The sequence below is a fragment of the Rattus norvegicus genome, chromosome 1 (genome assembly GCF_036323735.1).
Source record: "Rattus norvegicus strain BN/NHsdMcwi chromosome 1, GRCr8, whole genome shotgun sequence".
NCBI lineage: Eukaryota > Metazoa > Chordata > Mammalia > Rodentia > Muridae > Rattus > Rattus norvegicus.
The window spans coordinates 249,280,497-249,300,837 of NC_086019.1; the positions used below are offsets into that span (position 1 = coordinate 249,280,497).

At 44.6% G+C, this 20,341-nt stretch overlaps 1 long non-coding RNA gene across 6 annotated transcripts; it reads left to right on the forward strand.

Annotated features, from left to right (window-relative positions):
• Positions 1-4,275: 4,275 nt before the first annotated feature.
• Positions 4,276-19,989, forward strand: LOC102555231 (uncharacterized). Of its 6 annotated transcripts, none has more exons than XR_351063.5 (4): positions 4,276-4,412; positions 8,952-9,433; positions 9,553-9,700; positions 11,127-11,280. It is a non-coding gene; the product is annotated as an uncharacterized LOC102555231 (long non-coding RNA). The 6 variants fall into 6 exon arrangements; XR_010063262.1 differs by lacking the exon at positions 11,127-11,280 and adding an exon at positions 19,760-19,989 and having other exon boundaries at positions 4,277-4,412; positions 9,209-9,433; XR_005495049.2 differs by having other exon boundaries at positions 4,285-4,412; positions 9,209-9,433.
• The last annotated feature ends 352 nt before the right edge of the window (positions 19,990-20,341 follow it).

Below are 20,341 nucleotides of genomic sequence, written 5' to 3' on the forward strand. Positions count from 1 at the left end.
AGGGTATGCAGTTTTGTCCCTGTGCTCCCTGTCTTCTAACCCTCTCCAGTACCCAAAAGAACAGCAGAAAAGGAAACAGGGAGGAGGGATTGTTTGCACTGGTTAGGCGAGGCAGCAAGAGGCAGTCTGGAACTTGCTATCTCACATCCTTAGGACACTCATCAAGGTAGGTGTCCTAGTTAAGGTTTCTACTGCTGCAACAAAACACCACCACGGCTAAAGCAACTTGAGGAGGAAAGGGTTTATGTGGCTCACACTTCCATAGCACTGTTCACCGTTGAAGGAAGCCACAACAGGAACTCGAGCAGAGCGGGAAGCTGGAGATGGGAGCTGATGTAGGTGACATGGAGGGATGCTGCTCACTGGCTTGCTCCCCGTGGCTCGATTAACCTGCTTTCGCACAGAATCCAGGACCAGGAGCCCAGGGTGGCCCATCCACAATGGGCGGAGCCCTCCCCCATCAATCACTAATTTAAAAATGCCCTACAGGCTTGCCTACAGCCCCATCTTAGGGAGGCATTTTCTTAATTGAAGTTCCCTCCTCTCAGATGACCTCAGCCTGCGTCAAGTCGACTTAAAACTACCCAGCACAGTAGGACAGTCACCTGAGCGCAGTTAATTCTCTTCAGCTGCCTTTGGAAAGAATCTTCAGCCCAGCGGTGATCCTAGTTAGCAGGCTGCGTGGTGGGGTAAGGATAGGACTTGGTGACCGCACAGGCAAGAGGAACCCCATCTGTAAAGGTTGTTAGATGTCAGGGAGCAGCGACGGGTCCTGGCTGAGCACCTGCTGCCCTCACCTATGTTGTTCGTGGTTTTTGATTGAAGACTTCTAGCTGTCTGGGAGCTCACTCTCTAACCAAGGAAGCAAAAGGCCCCCAGAGAACCTGGGGATCCCTCAGCACAGGGACCTCATCCTATGGCTTTGCAAAACATAATTCCCGGGCTCTACTGTTAACCTTATGCCACAGCCTGTGCAAACAGCTCTCTGGTCTATAAAGCAAGAAAGCAGCCAGTATTGATGTGCCCATCTGGTCTGCTGTGCACTGCTGAGCGGGTGCCATGAGCTTCTATGCATTGGTACACACCGAACGACAAGCTTAGCTGAAGGCACTATTGAGACTAGGAGATTACCCGAAGAGGTAGGAAAGAGAAGGCAGAGAAGCTGAGTGTTCTCTACCTACCAAATCTGGGCAACAAGGTTTAGAATACAAAAAAAAAAAAAAAAAAAAAAAAAAGGTTAAGAAAATAACAAATAACAATACAACCATCCAACAGAATACTAGGTGGCTATGAAAAATTGGGAAGTGTTTTTGGTAATTTTAAAGGGGTGGAGGGCTGTGGCATTGGCTTAGCAGTTCAGAGCACTTACTCTCTTGATGAGGACCTGGTCCATTTCTAGTGCACACAATGGCTCACAACCATCAGTGAGCCACCATGGCCAGCTGTTGACATAGCAACACTCAAAGACATACGCAACACTTATATTATTGAATGGGAAAGTTGGCTGAAAACTGACGTGTAAAATCCCACTAGAATTTTTCCTTTAGAATTATGTATAATCATTCTTGTTCATCTGTTTTTCCGATTTTTTTTTCCTTTATAAACATCTATCAGGCCAAGTGGTGGTGGTACATGCCTTTGGTCCCAGAGACAGAGGCAGACGAATCTCTCTGAGTTCAAGGCTAGCCTGGTCTACTGAGTGAGTTCCAAGATAGCCCAGGGTACAGAGCAAAACTCTTGTCTCAAAAAACAAAAACAAAAATGAACAAAAATCTATCAGATTGTCCAGTGAAATTTTTTTTTTTCGGAGCTGGGGACCGAACCCAGGGCCTTGCGCTTGCTAGGCAAGCGCTCTACCACTGAGCTAAATCCCCAACCCCGTGAAATTTTTTTAAAACCAATTAGTAATTTAGAAATGAAACACCAGACTCTGCTCAGGAAAATGTGAACTCTACTCAAGGCCGTTCTCAGAAGTGAGAAATTGGAACCCCAAGGGACCTAAGGAGATGCTGAACTCTTGAAATAGCCCCTTAGTAACTTCGGCAACTGTCCCATTTCTCACTGGAAAGGATAAAGTGAGGTGTCTAAGAAAGACAGAGAAATCTGGTAGCAAGTGGAAGAAACAGGGAGAGAGCAAAACCTTCTACCTCAAAACATACCTCAGACACCTCTTCCATGAAGACCAGAATACGGTAGCTCGCTTCTGTGATACCAACACTTGGAGGGCTAAGGTAAGCATTCGAAGTCAGCTTGGGCTACCCAGTGAGACCAGCTCCCAAACTGTGGTCTAATAATAGTTCACAAGAGAAGCAACCTAAGAGATTATAGGTTTAATTAGACCAACTCATCCCAATCTCCAGCCATTCGCTGACTCATCTGGGAGGCAGGCCTGCTGCTATACATGTGGCAAGAGTAAGGCCTGTCTCCCTATTGCCCCAAGGTGAGGCTCTAGGAGGCAGAGACCCAGTCAAGTTCATGTAGGCCGTGTTGGTTAGTTTTATGTCAACTTGACACAAGATAGTGTCATCATAGAGAAGGGAATCTCAGTGAAGGCTATGCCTTCATAAGATTGGGGATATAGGGCATTTTCTTAATTAGTGACTGATCGGGGAGGGCCCATCCCACTGTGGAAGGTGCCATTGTTGATCTGGTGACCCTGGGTCCTATAGAAAAGCAGGTCGAGCAAGCTCTGATGGGCAAGCCAGTAAGCAGCACCCCTCCATGGCCTCTGCATCAGCTTCAGCCTCCAGGTTCCTGCCCTGTTTGAGTTCTTGCCCTGATTTCCTTCTATGATGAACTATGATGTGGAAGTGTAAACCAAATAAACCCTTTCTTCCCCAAGTGGCTTTGGTCATGGTATCTCATCACACTAACCCCCAACTAGGATATAGGCCAAGGCTCACACTAAAGGCAAGCAGCCTATACTGAGAAATATCCTACCATTGCTTTAATGCTGTGATCGCCTCTCTTGGAGTTATTATTATACAAAAGATCCTGAATTTTTATTTCGAACTGGACCCTTGAGTTAGGGATATATCTCGATGGAAGAACACCCCTGCCTAGCATGTGTTAAGTCCTGGGTTTGATCAAAGAACTGGACCCTATAAATTATATAACCGGTCTTAAGGAGAGGAGACACTGGGGCCTAAGGGATAGAACTTAGGTCAGTGGTTCTCAACCTCCCTAATGCTGCAACCCTTTAATACAGTTCCTCATGCTGTGGTAACCCCCAACTATAACATTATCTCACTGCTACTTCATAACTGTAATTTTGCTACTGTTATGAATCATAATATAAACATCTGATATGTAGAATATGAGATTCCCAGAGGGGTCATGACCCATAGGTTGAGAACCACTGGCCTCGATTGTAGCTGAGGGCTCTCTCCATCACAACTGCGTCTCTCATATAGTTCACTCTCATTCCCAGCTCCCCAGGGACATGAGGAGGCCCCTGTTTTCCAGCCCCACAACACTTCACCTCTACCTTTCATGTGAAACTTAGCATATTTGGCATGAACTCGTGTGTATTTCTCTGTAGTTTTACTCCTCTGCCCCTCTTCGCATAGATTGTAAATTCCACAAAGTCTCAGCCTGTGTCTGCTCATCTCAATGGGGCTTACCACTGTTCCTCACACACTGGAAAAAAAAAAACCTACTTAAGTTTAATTTAATCTTATTAGTAACTCCTCATTGCCTCTTCATGTGCCTCATATTGTTCCCAGCAGTGTCTCTACTACTGGAAAAAGAAGTAAAGTAGGAAGCAGGAAGAGTCATGCACACAAACCGGAGTCCCCACCAAACTCTAGCATCTCCTCCACAGGCCATCTCCATGAGGAGTCAAGAGAGGAAGAAACCAGGCTCTACCGACAAGCTGGGTCACCAGCCTTCCTTCTGTCTATCCCTGGGGTTGCACAGGTTTAGTGACAGATCTCTAGGTGACAGTGGCAAACTTTAGAAACAGCAAAGTTTCCTTAATGAACAGATGCTCATCAGGTATGGTAATAGAGAGGACGGGGGGGGGGGAGAAAGTCCAACCACAAAACTTAGGCCTAAAGTGTACAGAACTGATATAAACATTGGACAGTCAGACAGACAGACAGACAGACAGACAGACACACACACACACACACACACACACATACACACACACACACACACACACACACACACACACACACACACACACACACACACCACGCTACAGCTCAGTGCCTGGGTTCCATTCCCAGAACCACAGAAAGACAAAAAGACTTGATGGAATGTTGGAATGTCACTTCCAAGAATTCCCACATTCTTGAAAGTCTGTTACTGTGGCCATAGACACTGCCCGAGGGAAACTTGGTGGAATGAGTGGAGATTGGTCGGGACATGTCTAAGGAGCCAGGTAGAAAACAACCAGAGCATTGAAGGTGTGTACATAAATACTCAGGGTAAATATAAATCACTAACACTAAGATTCCAGCTACCAAGTCAGTGTTTAGCAAGCCACAGACATGTATTCAGGTGTGTTTTATACTGTTCCTTGGGTGAAGGCATGCATTCATAAGGGAACCCCACGTACTGTATTGTATTTGACTGAGTGTGCAAGGTTTGGCTTGGACATTTTCACATGATTTTAGATAGTGAAAATAAATAAGATTAAAAAAAAAAACGGACCTTTGGTAGAAATCAAGATGTAGAGCTGTCAACCACTGTGTGTCATGACACAATGTGTAACCAGTGTTTGTCCCTAGAGAAGGGTCCACCACCCTTGGCTAAGGACTCAGGAGGTAAAAAGACCAGTGACTTGCTGAAGGCATTGCCAGGAGATGTACCTCTTCTGGCTGGGACAGGAGAGTTGTCAGTTAGAAAATGTTGAGCTTCAGAAGACTCTCTACTGTAGAATAATTTCACTAATGGACTATTTACTTGAGAAAACCACGTTTAAGGTGGGTACCTACAGCTGACAACTCTCAAAGAAGCATTCGGATTGAGGCTGGAGAGGCAGGGGGAGGGGACTCAGAAGGAGGAATGTGGGAAGGTTTGCCCAGAGAAAGAAAGGACAGAGAACTCGGAGAGCCAGAGAGGCCATGTCGGACGGTCTGGCAGGGAAAATACAGCAACTTCAGGAACACAACAACTAGCCTTAGGAAACACATATAAATTTAATAAGGGTTTTAAAAATCAACAGTAATGACGTTAAAGAGAATAATCGACATTCTGGAAGCTGTGGGAGACTTATCAGAGGTAATTGGAAGAGTTCACTGAGGGACTCATTGCAGAAGACCAAATTAAGTCACAAGGATGCCTCGGGATGGGAGTTTCGGCTTCATGAGCATTTATCAAAAAAAGGACTCGGCTTCATAAGCATTTATCAAAAAAAGGACTAAGTGGAAAGAACAGAGGGGAGACGACTGAGGCACTCACAAGGTTTCAGAGCCTTCATCACCTCAGCAGTTCTGTCCTGCCCCAAACATGGTTGCCTTGTCCCCATTCTTTTTTTTTTTTTTTTTTTATTATCTTGAGTATTTCTTATATACATTTCAAGTGTTATTCCCTTTCCCGGTTTCCGGACAGACATCACCCTCCCCCCTCCCCTTCCTTGTGGGTGTTCCCCTCCCAAACCTCCCCCCATTGCCACCCTCCCCGCATAGTCTAGTTCACTGGGGGTTCAGTCTTAGCAGGACCCAGGGCTTCCCCTTCCACTGGTGCTCTTACTAGGATATTCATTGCTACCTATGGGGCTTGTCCCCATTCTTTAAAGCTTAATACCTTCGCTACCTCAACCCATTGCCCAGAACAGCAGTGTAGTCTCTAGGCCTGCTTCCCTGACTAGCTGACCTCAATGAAAGCAAGGTTTGCGAGGCCTGCCTGGCTCTGCAGGTAAGAAGAAAATAATCAGGCTGGGAATATAAACTCAAAGGTAGAGTGTTCACCTAGCATGCTGTCTTGGGGTTTTAGTGCTGTGAAGAGACGCCATGACCAAAGCAAGTCTTACAAAGGACAGCATTTAATTGGGGCTGGCTTACAGGTTCAGGGGTTCAGTCCGTCATTATCAAGGTGGGAGCAGGGCAGCATCCAGGCAGGCATGATTCAGGCAGAGCTGAGTTCTACATCTTCATCCGAAGGCTGCTAGCGGAAGACTGGCTTCCAGGCAGCTAGGATGAGGGTCTTAAAGCCCACACTCACAGTGACACACCTATTCCAACAAGGCCATGCCCACTCCAACAAGGCCACACCTTCTAATAATCCCACTCATTGGGCCAAGCATATTCAAACCATAGCATTCCACTCTCTGGCCCCCATAAGCTTGTTCAAACATATGAGTCTTTGGAGGCCATACCTAAATATAACATAATACAAAATGCATTTAGTCCAACTTCAAAAGCCCTCATAGTCTATAGCAATCTCAACAATGTTAAAACTCCAAAGTTCAAAGTATCTTCTGACATCCATCCAATCACTTAACTGTAATCCCCAAAGCAAGATAGGAAACCAGCTGGGCAAACTCCAAACTCTGCATCTCCAAGGATGATGTCAAAAAGGTCTTCAGATCTCCAACTCCTTTTTCATTTTTGTTGGCTGCAACAAAGTTCTTTCTTGTGGGCTGGATCCACTCCTCTTAGTGGCTTTTCTCAGCAGATATCTCATGGCTCTGGCATCTAAAACATCTTGGGGCCGCCAAGGCAAATTTAACATTACAGCTTCCTGTTCCAATGTCTGGGATCCATACACAATCTTCTGGGCTCCTCCAAAGGGCTGGTGCCACTTCTCCAGCTGTGCCCTCTGTAGCACTCTAAGCTCATTTTGATCCACTCCATTGCTGCTGCTGTTCTTGGTGATCATCCCATGGTACTGGCATCTCCAATATGCTGGGGTCTTCTGCTGCAACTAGGCTTCACCAATAGTCTCTTATAGGCTCTCTTCATGGTGCCTAGCCTCAAATCCTTTGCATGACCCCTTTAGTCTCGAGTTGTCAACTGCAACTGAGACTGCACCTTCACAATGGCCTTCCATGGCCTCTCACAGTGCCAAGCCTCAGCTTGTCTTCATGATACCTTCATGCCTTCAAAGCCAGTACCACTTGGGTGACTCTTACACATGACCAAGTGCAGCTACAACACAAGGTACAAGTTGGCTATCTCGGGAACACAGCTTCTTCACACTCTCAAAAAAAAACACCTCCCAGATGATTTCATCTCAGTGATGCTGGCCTCTTAATCACCACTAATTTCTTAGCTCTGGACAACCAGCATCAGTTGTCCCAATAGACCCTTCTATTCTTGACTCTAAAGCCAGAGCCAAATGGCTGAAACTGCTGAGTTCTGCTACTTGCTGGGGCTGGAACATGGTCCCCCTTGTTCTATCACCTTATCGATGCTGGGATTTATGGTGTATGCCTCCACACCTGGATCTAAATTTAGCTGGGTGGGATCTTGCCCCAAAGTCCTACCCCCTTAATCTGCTGTTTTCTAGAATATAGGATTCAGCTCCATGCTACTTCCTGGTGCCCTTTAATACTTGACCCACATATTTTATTTATTTCCTTCCTAAGCATGCTATGCTTGTTCAGAACACTCTTCATGAAACTCAACCAAAGAACAAACTCTCTGCTGGGCTTCTTTGAGACTTCCTTTTTCAATGCGATTAATATGAATCTCTTTACCTTAGCCTCAGGTAGACTCTTCAGATAAGGGCAAAAGTAGCCACATTCTTCACCAAAATATCGCAAAAACAGTCTCTTGGCCACATATTGAAATTCTCCATTGAAACATCTTGGGCCAGGTCTGCACAATTCAAATCACTGTCAGTGGCAAAGTCTTCCATGTTCCTGCTAGAATAGTTCATTAAGCTCCATTTAAAGCATTTCACTGCTTTTCAAATCCAAAGTCATCAAATCCATATTCTTCCAGACAAAAGCATGGTCAGGCCTATCACAGTAATACCCCACTCCTGGTACCAACTTCTGTCTTAGGGTTTTACTGCTATGAAAAGTCACCATGACCAAGGCAAGTCATATAAAGGACAACATTTAATTGGGGCTGGTTTACAGGTTCAGAGGTTCAGTCCATCATCATCAAGGTGGGAGCAGGGCAGCATCTAGGCAGGCATGGTGCAGGAGGAGCTGAGAGTTCTACATCTTCATCTGAAGGCTGCTAGTGGAAGACTGGCTTCCAGGTAGCTAGGATGAGGGTCTTAAAGCCCACACCCACAATGACACGCCCACTCCAACAAGGCCACACCTTCCAATAGTGCCACTCCCTGGGCCAAGCATATACAAACCATAATACAAGCCTATAAAGCCGTAAGTTCAATCCCCAGTATCAAAATGAGTGAATAAACAAACAAACAAACAAACAAACATCCAGGAATAAATCATGACCAGCAATAGAGTAAGAACAGGTGATGGTGTATAAAGGAGAACCAAGTTTTTATAGCTGCGTACAACTCTGAGAAAGGGCACTGACAATAAGCTCTCCATAGAGGAAAGCAAGGGCCCTAGCACAGCCAGAGGCAGCCTTCCTGCTTGGACTCAGTACAACCCTAGATAAGACCGTGTGGTGGATGTTGGTTGGGTCAGTGAGTCCTACCAGAGGTTGCTGCATCTAGACTTCTAATAACCAAAAGTCATGAAGGCCAACCACATAGCCACACAAGCAAGCCTAGAGTTGTGGAAAGAGAACCCTCTAGCCATTCAATGTATAAACATTCTGTGGCTGCCTACTCTTTTCCAGGTCCTCACTCAGAGCTAAAGAACCAGAAAATGGAGATAAAGCCCACCCTAGCCCCTGCACACTTTGTCTCATGGGAGAGAATGATAGATTCATAGTCAGTTGCAAAACTGTGGCAAATGCTATATGGTCAGCAAGCCAATTTGTAAGGTCGTATGACCGACCATCTGACACAGCTTTCTCATTCCAAACCATTTCCATCATTGTAAAAAGTTATCCTCTTTCCTGTTCCCACAGCAGGTACCTTGCACATGCCGTCTCCTGGCAGTCACTGCTGTATCTCCAGTCTCTGTGCATTTGCCTGCTCTGAACATCTCAGAAAAAGGGAAGCATACAACAGGTGGCTCTTCTGCCTGGCTCCATCCGGTTATAAGGTTCACCTTTGTAGCACGCGACAGTACTTTGCTCCTTTCCAATAATCATTATAGAGATATGTTACATTTTTTTTTATCCACTCACAAGTTGACGGACATAGTGTTGTCTCTACTCTTTAGCTGTTATGAGCAATGCTGTTATGAACCTCGAGGAACAACATGAACGTGTGTTTTCAGTTCTCCTGGGCATATGAATGGGTCACACACCACGTTTTACTTCTCAGGGGACTGACGGGTTGTTCCCAAAGCAGCTGTGCCACCTGCCATCCACACACCATGGAGGTCTGAAATCTACATCCTCACAAGCACATGATGTTGTGTACAGTTGTTACAATAGCCATGCCGGTGAGTCAGAAGTGGTATCTCATCACAGTTTTGGCAAACGATACTGAGTATTGTGTCCCTTTTGGCCCTCTGTATGTCTGCTTTGTAGAAATATCTATTCGAATATTCTGTCTTACTAGATCGGATTGTCATTTTTATCATGGATTTGTATGAATGACAGAGAAGAACGCAATTTACCATGGCCCGGGTGGGCAGAGAGCATGAGTAGAGAATGTTAACCACGGAAGCCTTCCTGGAGGAACTAATGTCTAGCATGATCCGGAAGAGGTAGACCCAGCATTGTTTTATTTAACAACTACTTACCAAATTTCCATCCTCTCCAACACCGCTGGCACAAGTTGATTGAGTCCTTACCCTTGAGGAGAGGGGCAGCTATTTGAGACTATTACTGCTTCTGTAGAGCCCCAGATGGCCTGCCCCTGAATCTTCTCAGTTAGTGAAGGTCTTGGATCTCAAATGTGCCTTCCACTTTCTAACCACCCTTGGATTTAACCTACTGACCCCAGGGGCCAATTTGAGTGGCTGTTTATTGCCACTGGCTGTCTTGGAGCCAAGCCTATGGCACTCAGGTCCTTGCTGGGTTCCAGTTCCTGTAAGACACCCTATCTAGGATGAGACTCCTCCGTGCTTTCTAATACCTCACACACTTCCCAGAGCCAAAGCTCACTCCTGTCGGGCCTCCCGAGGACCTCGTGGGTTCCAAATACATGGACTATTTTACACACCCGATACATGACAGAAGAAAGTTCTGTTTGGAACAGCTGTTCCAATATACTAAGACTTTTAATGAGGTTATAGAAAAACATAAATCATGTTGCCATATTTAATATTTTAGTCGTGTAAGTATGGGAGTATGTGCATATGAATGCGGGTGCCTGCAGAGACCAGAGGTGTTGGAGCCCCTAGAACTGGAGATGTTGTGATGTTACAGATATGAGTCACGTTGTACTAGGAATCAAACACAGGGAGCAGTAGATGCCCCTCTAACTGCTGAGCGTCTCTCTGTCCCTCCATTACTTCTTAAAAGCAATTATGCATAGAGGTAAATTTGACAGATATAATTTAGTAGAGATTAATTTTTTCTTTTTGCTTCTCTGTAGTTTCTACATTTTTTCATAATAACATCTTTCCAGTATCTTTAAGGAAAAATAAGCTTAGTGCCTCAAAATACTGTTAAGACCACCCTAAATTTTGTTTTATACATGTAAAATGACAATAAATTAATGACATAGTACTCTTGTGATCTGCTCTCCTAGAGAGCTTATAAAATCATACCACTTGCTAACTCTGTCACTGACACCCCGAGTGGTTTAGAAACAGGAGCCAGTGACTGATTACAAAACAGAAAACCCTCACTTCTTGCTCAAATTGGCTGCCTGGGGCTTCTCAGTCTTAGCACCAAACCTTGGCATTTACCAGCCTCTGTGGGCGTGTAGCCCTGGCCTGGCTTTAGAGGCTTAGACCAGAATTGCCACAGAAGCATCAGAACAATAGAATGTGATGTCGTGGGCATCCCAGAGGGAAGTGAGGCCAGATTGAAATGCAGTTTTGCATCATTGATTTTTCTCTGCTGATTGAACCCTGTTTATCTCATTCACCAGATCAGCCTCGCAGTGCATGAACTATTTGTGCCTCATTAGTTTCCAATAGATTGATTTTGCTAGGATTGCAGATTGACCATCTTGAATTGCAGCTCTTCCTCCCCCAGTGAGACACAGACCCATGGACTTACAGCAGCCCAAGCAGCCACTGCCACAGAGAGCCCAGAGAGCTGTCTGAGACCACAATACAAAGCACCTTCCCCCTTCCTGGAAACAAAGCAAGATAAAATATGGACTTAAACCAAACAAGCGCCATCTCTTCTCTCTGGCCTCGTTCTCTCTGTTAAGATCTCTGAGTATCTCTCTTCTCTTCTCCTCTTCTCTGAATATATAATACAAACAGTGTAAGATTTTACATCACAGTAAGAACAGAGGGCTAGGAAGATGGCTAAGTTAGGGAAAACATCCTGTCACACAAGCTTGAGGACCTGAGTTTGGATTCCCAGAACCCATGCATGGACACACATGCCTGTATACCCTGTAATCCCAGGGTTGACGGAGGGGACAGAGACGGGTGGATCCCTGAAACTAGGTGAAATAAAATAAAGGTGGAGACCAATCTAGGAAAGACACTTGGTCTCAACCTCCCGGCATGTGCGCATACACACACACACACACACACACACACACACAGAGAGAGAGAGAGAGAGAGAGAGAGAGAGAGAGATATGCATGAACATGCACACATACACACAACACATACACAAATTTTTAAAACTACATAGATGCAAAGAGAAGGAATAAAGGAAGCCCAACTGTGTGTAGCGGGGCTGCAAATGCTGGATATGTGGGTGGCATTCGTTTTTACCTTTAAACTTTTCTGCATTTTCAAAATAATGTAAAATGTTTAGTGACATATTTTTCCTCAACCCTATAAAGATAAAAATAGGTACAACAACAAAACGGCATGTGTGAAAGTAACAAGAGAAACCCGTTCATCTCATACCGCAAGGGGGACTTAGCCTCTGCCAGTTAAAACAACAGAAAAGTCAAGCTAGTCCAAATGAAAAGGAGGAAATGTGAGCAATTAGTAATTAAAATGTCAAGGGCAAATCAGGCTTGAGCATAGTTTAGTCCAAGGACACCAGAGTTGCCATTGGATTTTTTCCCCTCACCTCTGCCTTTCCCGAGTTTTGGCTACAATCTCTCCTCCTGCAGACCAGATCACCTTTTCCTTCCTAATTAGCAACCTGGTGATTTGGGACTCACACCCTTCCAGAGCTCAGAACCCAGGTGAAACTCCCCGGGAGCTCCAGTATGACAAACCCCGCAGAAGATTGTGGTTAAACTGGTTGGGGTCATGAACCACAGTAACTCATGCCCGAAACACTGTAACAAGGGATTGCCTAGCCTGTGTCATGTGGCGTGACCGGGCTACACAGAAGGCTCGAAATGAAGTAGATGGAGTATGTGATACGCTCAGTTAATCCAAGCATAGAAAAGAAAGAAGCCCGTGGGAGTAGGCAATAGGCTCGCTGCAACAAAATGAAACACTTCTGAATCTAACTGCTTATCCCGCAATGCCACCAGCAGTACCCTCTCCATCAGGCCAAAGTGATCTGAGGAAACTATATGAGAAGGTAAGTTGGGGTTGGGGAGAACAGCAGCATGTGTGACACATGCCTGTCATCCTAGCACTCCGGTGGCTGAGGCAGGGAGATTACTGTGAATTAGAGGCAGCCCGGGCTACATAGAAGACCCTGTCAAGGGACAGGGGCTTGGAGGGCTGAGATCAAAGAAAGAGGTTTTAGGAATGTGAGTCAGAGATGCAGTCAGGGTAGAATATGGTGCCCTTGAAAGCTAAGCTCCGAATTTTGAACTTTTTGTTTTAGTCAACGAAGAATCAGCGAGAGTGTTTAAACAGGGCATGGTGTGAGGGAGGTGGCACCTGCTTGGTGGCAGCAGGAACCGGAACTAGTGCCAAGAAAGTGGAGGGACCGAGTGCCCAGTTGCGAGGTGATTGCAGTAGCCCGGTTGTGAAGTAACAAGGGCTGAAACCAGGGAGGCGGCCCGGGAAAGGAGATCAAGAAGTATTTCATGCTTCAGTTAATTCATTCAGCTAACAAATAGTTCTCCATCTCTGAGAACCAGGAACTGCGTGTGCGCAATATGCGAGAGTGCTGCAGGCCTTGTCTTCTCCTGAGAGACAAGGGGCTATGTAGAAAGTAAAGACCCCCTAGGCAACCAGGATCATAACATTCGCAACTGAGAGAAACAGGAAGTGAGTTCAGGCCTCTGAGGATGCGCAGTGTGAATTCGGTTTGACAATAGATTTGAGCAGACGGGTGAGACTAGCTAGAGACCAGGAAAAAAAAATGTGGCGCCTGAGTCGGAAAGGGAATTGGAGGTAGAAGGTGGCCAAATGGATACCTCTGTGAGGAGAGGCTTCAGAGCCACTGTCATGTGGGACTGTCGGAGCCAGCCTGCTGGAGCCCAGAGCAGGGAGAAAAATGGAAGTATTTGTGCTTGTCTGCTCAACATCAGTTGCAAATCTGTCTACCCAACCCTGTGCCTCTGTCTTGGGCTCCCTAACGCTAGAGTCCTATCAGCAGCACAGAGGCTGAGCTGATCTTCCGGAAGGTGATTGAAATCTCTGACCCAGCTCCCGTTCTCCCTCTGGCTTGACTAGAGTTCTTCTCTCCTCTCTGCTAGGAGAGGGTGTACCACAGCCAGCTGGTAAACTGTGGACAGAAATAAACCCCGTTCACGTGTAGCAAGAATATTTATATCCAATCCCATAATATCACAGCAGGCATAATTATACCCAATCCTGTTGTGGGGAATCAGGCATCACAAATTACCCCAGTATGCTGTGAAGACTAAGGAGATGAAGCTATTGGGACAGGGACCAATCAGCAGCTCCTGCAAGATGGTTGGAGAGAAAGAGGGTGGGACGGCTTGGAGATCACCTGAAGGGGAGCTGCCAGTGGCCACCAGACAGAACATGATACCTTCAGGAACTCACGCTCCTATTTCAGTCACTCTTTAATCACACTTTAAATCATTATAAAACTGATGTTTACTCACCAAACAGGCTTAGAAAACATAGAAGACATCCCACAGCCCCACAGTATAAGCCATTGACATGTCCCCAAACCGTTACAACACGTGTTACAATGGTATTGTAAAACTTCTGTTCCTGATCATACAGTGAAAGGCTACATAGCAGGTGAGGTGAATAAGGAAGAGATTCAAGTATAACAAATAACTGTTAAGATTACATTTAAAAAATAATTTGTGGAGACATATTTCAGTGTCATTTTAGGGGACAGACCTCAAGCAATTATACATGTAAAATGGCTAGAAATTTAACAAAAAAAGAATTTCCCTGGGGGAAAAAAGAAAGACGTTGAATTTTCTATAATTTATTATTGTCTTTAAAATAACTTAGAATAGAGATGCATTTCTGTAATCCCAGCGTCTGGAGATCTGAGACAGGAGGATTGCACTGAGTCTATCATACCTCTCTTCATCTGCAGCCCTGCCTACCTGTGGTCTGCCTCCCCACTCTGAAGTGTTCCCTTTTCTGGTGCCACACAGTGGGAATCTTGGAGGGAACTTTTCAGATATGCTTCTAAATGAAGTTTCCTTTTTCCACTTTCAAGAATACAACATGCGCGTGTGTATGTATGTGGTCATGTCTGCATGTGTAGGCACATGTAAAGGGTGCACATGCACAGGTGTGCACGCATCTGGAAGTCCAAGATGGTGCCAACAAACATCCCCAATCATGCTGTTACTTTATCCACTAGGGCAGGGCCTCTTAGTCAAACCCAGAGTTCACCCATGCAGTGTCTCCCTGGTCGCCTTGGTCTGGAAATTGCCCTGTCTTTGCCTTCCCAGGCTGGAGTTACAAGCGAGCAGCCATGGCATCCTGCATTTGGATGACAGGGATCCAACTTCTAGTCTTCACCCTTGCAAGGCAAGAGCTTTAAGCAGCAAGCTGTCTCCCCAGCACCCTGATTAATGTTTTAAATACTGAGCAACATGTTTTATCCATGGGAAAACCAAAATATTACAGGTCTTTAAAGAGAACCAAGAACCCAGAGGAGCAAGAACCTGGGGCGGTTTCTTGGAGATGCTTAGAACTGAGCAAGCACAGATGAATACGAATTCCTCCAAAACACGAAAGCAAGAGCAGCAATAGCAAAAATCAGACAGGAAGATGCAGAAAGACCTTAAAAAGCCTGAGCTGTAGTTTAGATCTTCAATGTCTCCTGAAGGACCATGTGCTAAGGACTTGGGTTGAGGGTAGGGAGGTGATAGAGTCTTTCCTAAGTGAGGCCCAGCAGAAGGAAATTATGTCCTCGAAGGTGTGCCCTGCAAAGGAATTATGGGCCCCAAGTCCTGTTCTAGTTGCTACCTGACTCATGGTGTGACTGGTTTTGCCACATGGTGTACTTTGCCATGATAAGTTGCTTATGACATACACAGAGTAGACTCTCCAAAACTGTGCACTTAAATAGATCTTTCCTTTCACAAAGTAATCCTCTCTGGAATTTGGTTGCAATGATGGAATCCTGACTAACACGCCCTGTACTAACACGCCTAATTTTTTCTAATGTTGGATACTGGTGGATATGCATGACGCTCCCTGACAGGAAGGAAAAGTACAGCATCATATTTAAGAGATAAGATCTAAGGATCTGGATAAATGTGTCTCCCAAAGAAGATATATGAGTAGCCAAAAATCTGCTCAGCGTCCCTAATCATCTGGAAAACAGCAAACAAAACTGCAGTGAGTTACCACCTCGTACCTGTCTATTAACAAAAAAAAGCCACGTGATGATTTGCAACGATGTAGAGAACTGGAACCTAGGATGAAAGTAAAAATGCAAAATACTACAAACACTTTGGAACACAGTCTAAAGTTCTCCAGATAACTCAACATAGAGTTGCAGCTCTACTAAAGTATGCACAGAGCAGAAGTTAAAACATATGCCTGCAAACAGAAAAATATATCACAGAAAGCTTAGAGTGGCATTCTTCTGAATGACCAAGGAATAAAAACTGAACCAAATGCAGACCAACAGATGAAGGAGATAAACACAACATCATATATACATAGAGGAGACTATCATTTGACCATGACAGGAAGTACTGACACAGATCACAACATGGATGAACCTTTGCCAAGAGTTCAAAGGAATCATTGATGAAGGTCCACATAATGTCTGACTCCATTCATTAAAAAGTAGACAGAACGAAGACTTCTATAGCAACATTAAGGAGACTGGCGGTTGTCTAGAGCTGAGCGGGTGAGGTGGGCTGAAGGGGATTGATAAGTTAAGGGGTCTAAGGGTGATGAAATGTTGTAGTTATACATCTGAGATTCCAGCACCTCAAAGCTCAGTCATAACAAGAGGCTCCCACCTCTCCCAGTCAACCAGATCCTAATAACCAGGTTTTGAGGACTTTAACTGGCAGGGCCATGATGCCTTCTTTTTGGCAGTAGTCTTCTCTAAGTCTTTTAATGGAAATACCAAAGTCTTCAAAAGAAAAACTTTCCAGCATGTGAGCTCTCTTTTCTTTTGTACTCAGTCCTTTTTTTCCCTGGACATGGTACAGACAATGGGCTTTTTCATGGCGGGGTCTGTGAGAAATGATGTTAGGGTAATAAATTACTTTCAAATAAAAAAACATAAAGCCAATTATAATAAACACGACCATCAGAACTCATTATTTTGACATATCACTATCATTAAAACAATTGACATTCCCCCCCACTCTGTGGGCTCACAGTGTGCAAAACTATGCTCTCTTTACTGCTGCTTTACAACATAGTATAAAATCAATGTGGTTTCAGGTGGTTATTGATGGTAGTAGGGTGTGCGTGTTAGATGCACACATGCATGCAGAGGCCAGAGGAAGATGTCAAATGTCTTTGTTTATCATGTTCCTTTTGTTGTTTTTGTTATTTTTGTTTATTTGTTTTGGGGAACAGGGTCTTTCACTGAACAAGGCATGCCCCTGAACAACCATGTTTAGCTTTTGGTGAATGATAGGTATTCAACCTCATATCCTCTTGCTTAGTCAGCAAGTGCTCTTAACCATGGAGCCAACTCCCCAGACCCCTTGTGTGTTTCAGTGTCTGCAAGAATGCCTTGTGGTTTATAACAATACATTTAATTGTCTAGGGTAGCAATACATTTAATGGTTTATAGTAATGAATTGGTGACTTAATCAATACTTAACTGCATAACAAGAATTCTTTCTGGCTTTGAGTCTCCTCTTAAACTAGAAAAGGCCCTCGAAATCTCCAGCCAACAGAGAACACAAGGCTATCAGGAACAGACTTCTAATCTGATCACCTAGACAACGTGACTGGCCTTCCTTCCAGGTCTCCTGAAGCCAAGGCCAAGGGCTATCACTTCTCATCTCCGTGACAAACACAAAGTCTAGCGCCCAGCGGGCACTTGATAAACATGGCTTGAATAGATCTGACTTGTTCCCAAATATTATTTTGGGATGTCTCTAAAGAAATTCCTGAACCTCTGTGGTACTAGCACAGCCTTCTCAAGGAGCAAAAGAGAGAGTCAATGTGGTTAAGACCCCCAAAACATCCACTTAAAAAGCCAGAGTGTGGCTTTAATCCCAGAATTAAATATGGTGCAGGGTGGTGCAGAGATAGTAGGATCCCTGTTATTCTCTTGCCAGCCATCAGTAAGCTCTAGCTTCAGGGAGAGATCTTGTTTTAAAACAAACAAATAAAAAAAAAAAAAAAACTAAGGTAGAGCTAGAGGAAGACATGTGACCTTGATCTCTGGCCTCCACAAGCACATTAGCACATGTATACATGAGCCCCCTCATTCATAAACACACACTAGATACACACACATACAAATGAAATAAGGAAAAAGAGATTCTGTAGGGAGGGGCCCTTCTGCGCAGAGCAGTGCCAAAGGGTGCCAGAAAGAGGTGGGATGGGTGTTTTAAATACTTTTCCTGTTATTGTGACAAAATTCTTTGACAAAAGCAATTTAAGGAAGGGATTTATTTTGGCTCACGGTCTGAGGGTGTGGAAGTCCTAGGGGCAGTAGCATAAGACAGCTGGCCACATTGTATCAGTTAGAGGCAGGAGGATTAGACAGCTGGACACATTGTCTCAGTTAGAGGCAGATTAGACAGCTGGACACATTGTATCAGTTAGAGGCGGATTAGACAGCTGAACGCACTGTATCAGTTACAAAACAACTAGTGATGAATGCTGAGATTCAGCTAGTGACCCGGTCCTGACCTTTACTACTGCAGCCACCACCTCTCTGTTTCAGATGGGTCTCACTATGTAGACCAGGCTGGCCTCAAACTCATAGGTATCTGCCTCCCACATTCTGGGATTAAAGGCCTGCACCATCACACTTTGCTCTCTCACTCTTCCTCTCTTTCATATAAAAATTGAAACTACATTTATTACTATTATGTGTATAACTGTATGGTGTATGTGTGTGAATGCAAGCAGGTGAGTGCCATAGTATCAGAGGAAAGGAAGGAATACTCTCCATCCACCGTGGGTACCAAGAATCAAACTCAAGGCTATCAGACTTGTACAGAGATTACCTTTACCTACTGTGCTGTCCCAGCCTTTCTCCTTATGGTGATAATGCCTGTCAACATCACACTCAGTCTCATGGAGATAGATTGTCTAGATCAGGTTGACCTGTAGGTATGTCCAGTATAATTACCTTGATTGCATTAATTAAGTGAGGAGACCCACCCACCATGGGTGGCACCATTCTCTAAGTAGGAGATGGTGACCTGTGTAGGAGTAGAGAAAGAAAGCTGAACACAAACGTACAATCATCGATTACTTCTTATTTCTGAGTGTGGAGGTAAGGTGACCAGTTCTCAAAAGCTTCTATCGCTGCAACTTCCCAGATTATAATTTGAAATTGAGAGAAAGAATAAACTTTTGAAGTTGCTATTGTCAGGATATTTTTTAGCAAACCAACAGGAAATGAAACTTAGACACTCCTTTTTATCTAGTCCAGTACCATAGCCCAAGGAACAGTGCCACCCACTTTTAGGAGGTGTCTTCTCATCTTAACTAATAAAATCAAGATAATCCTTTACAGCCAAGTTCAGAGGCTTGTCTCCTCAATTATTCTGGATCCTTTAAGGCTGACCATCAATCTTAACCACCATAGGTGGAAACAAAGGGAAGAGGGTGTGTCCCTGGGAGAAGCTGGAGAGAGGAGAATTAAAAAACTGACACTTATTTTTTTTAAGATTTGTTTATTTATTATGTAGCTGTCTTCAGACACACCAGAAGAGGGCATCAGATCCCATTACAGATGGTTGTCAGACACCATGTGGTTGGTGGGAATTGAACTCAGGACCTCTGGAAGAGAAGTCGATTTGAGCCATCTCTCAGCCCCAAGAAGCTGACACTTTACTGCCTTAGGGCTCCACACTCTAGCCTGCAGGAAAGGCTCAATATTCCTGAGAGTACATTTCCCCCTGAGTTTAATCGTACCATACATTGAGAACTCGGGATCTGGTACAGGACTTCAAATTCAAATTCCACCTTTAGGAGGAATGGCTAAGCGATAATGGTTTAAACCCTAAGAGTGGAAGACTAGGGTACCTACCACCTCAAAGAGGCAATGAGAAGCTTAAATGAGATTATATTGAAAAGTTCTAAGCAAAGCACTTCCTACTTAGTGAATACTCAGTAACTGTTGCCAATAATTATTATTTAAAAAATAAGACATTTTGCTTTTTTCAGGCTCAAGACGACCGGTCACCAAAAGCATAATCTCGACAAGCTGAGAAAGTCAGAATGATTCTTACCCAAGTGCGGTTTTACCCAAAGGCTCTGTTCGTTTCATAATGCTTGACATGACCTGGATTCAAATGGGTGGAGAACTGTAGGAGCAGGAAACAGAAACAGCCCATTAAATAACTCGAAAGGCGTTAGCACAGCTTCAGTGATTTTCGCAGCTATCTGCCAATCTAGATGTGTGTTCTCTCTGTCTCAGTTTCTTTTCCTGTGTAACCACAGCCAGGTCCTGACTTTTGCTAAGTAGCTGACTCTGGATTTGCAGATAGATCTTCAACTCCTCTCTCCTAATATCTCTAAACACCATCACTGAATCTAGGAAATACCTTGGATCTCTTCCTTTCTTTCATTCACATTCCAGCAAACTTTGTTCATTCTATCTTTAAAGACCTTAGGGACTAGAGAGGTGGCTCAGCATTAAGAGCATGTGCTGCTCTTACAGAGGTTCAGTTCCCAAGAGCACATGTTGCTCTTACAGAGGACCTGGGTTCAGTTCCCAGCACCCACACAGTGGTTCACAACCATCCA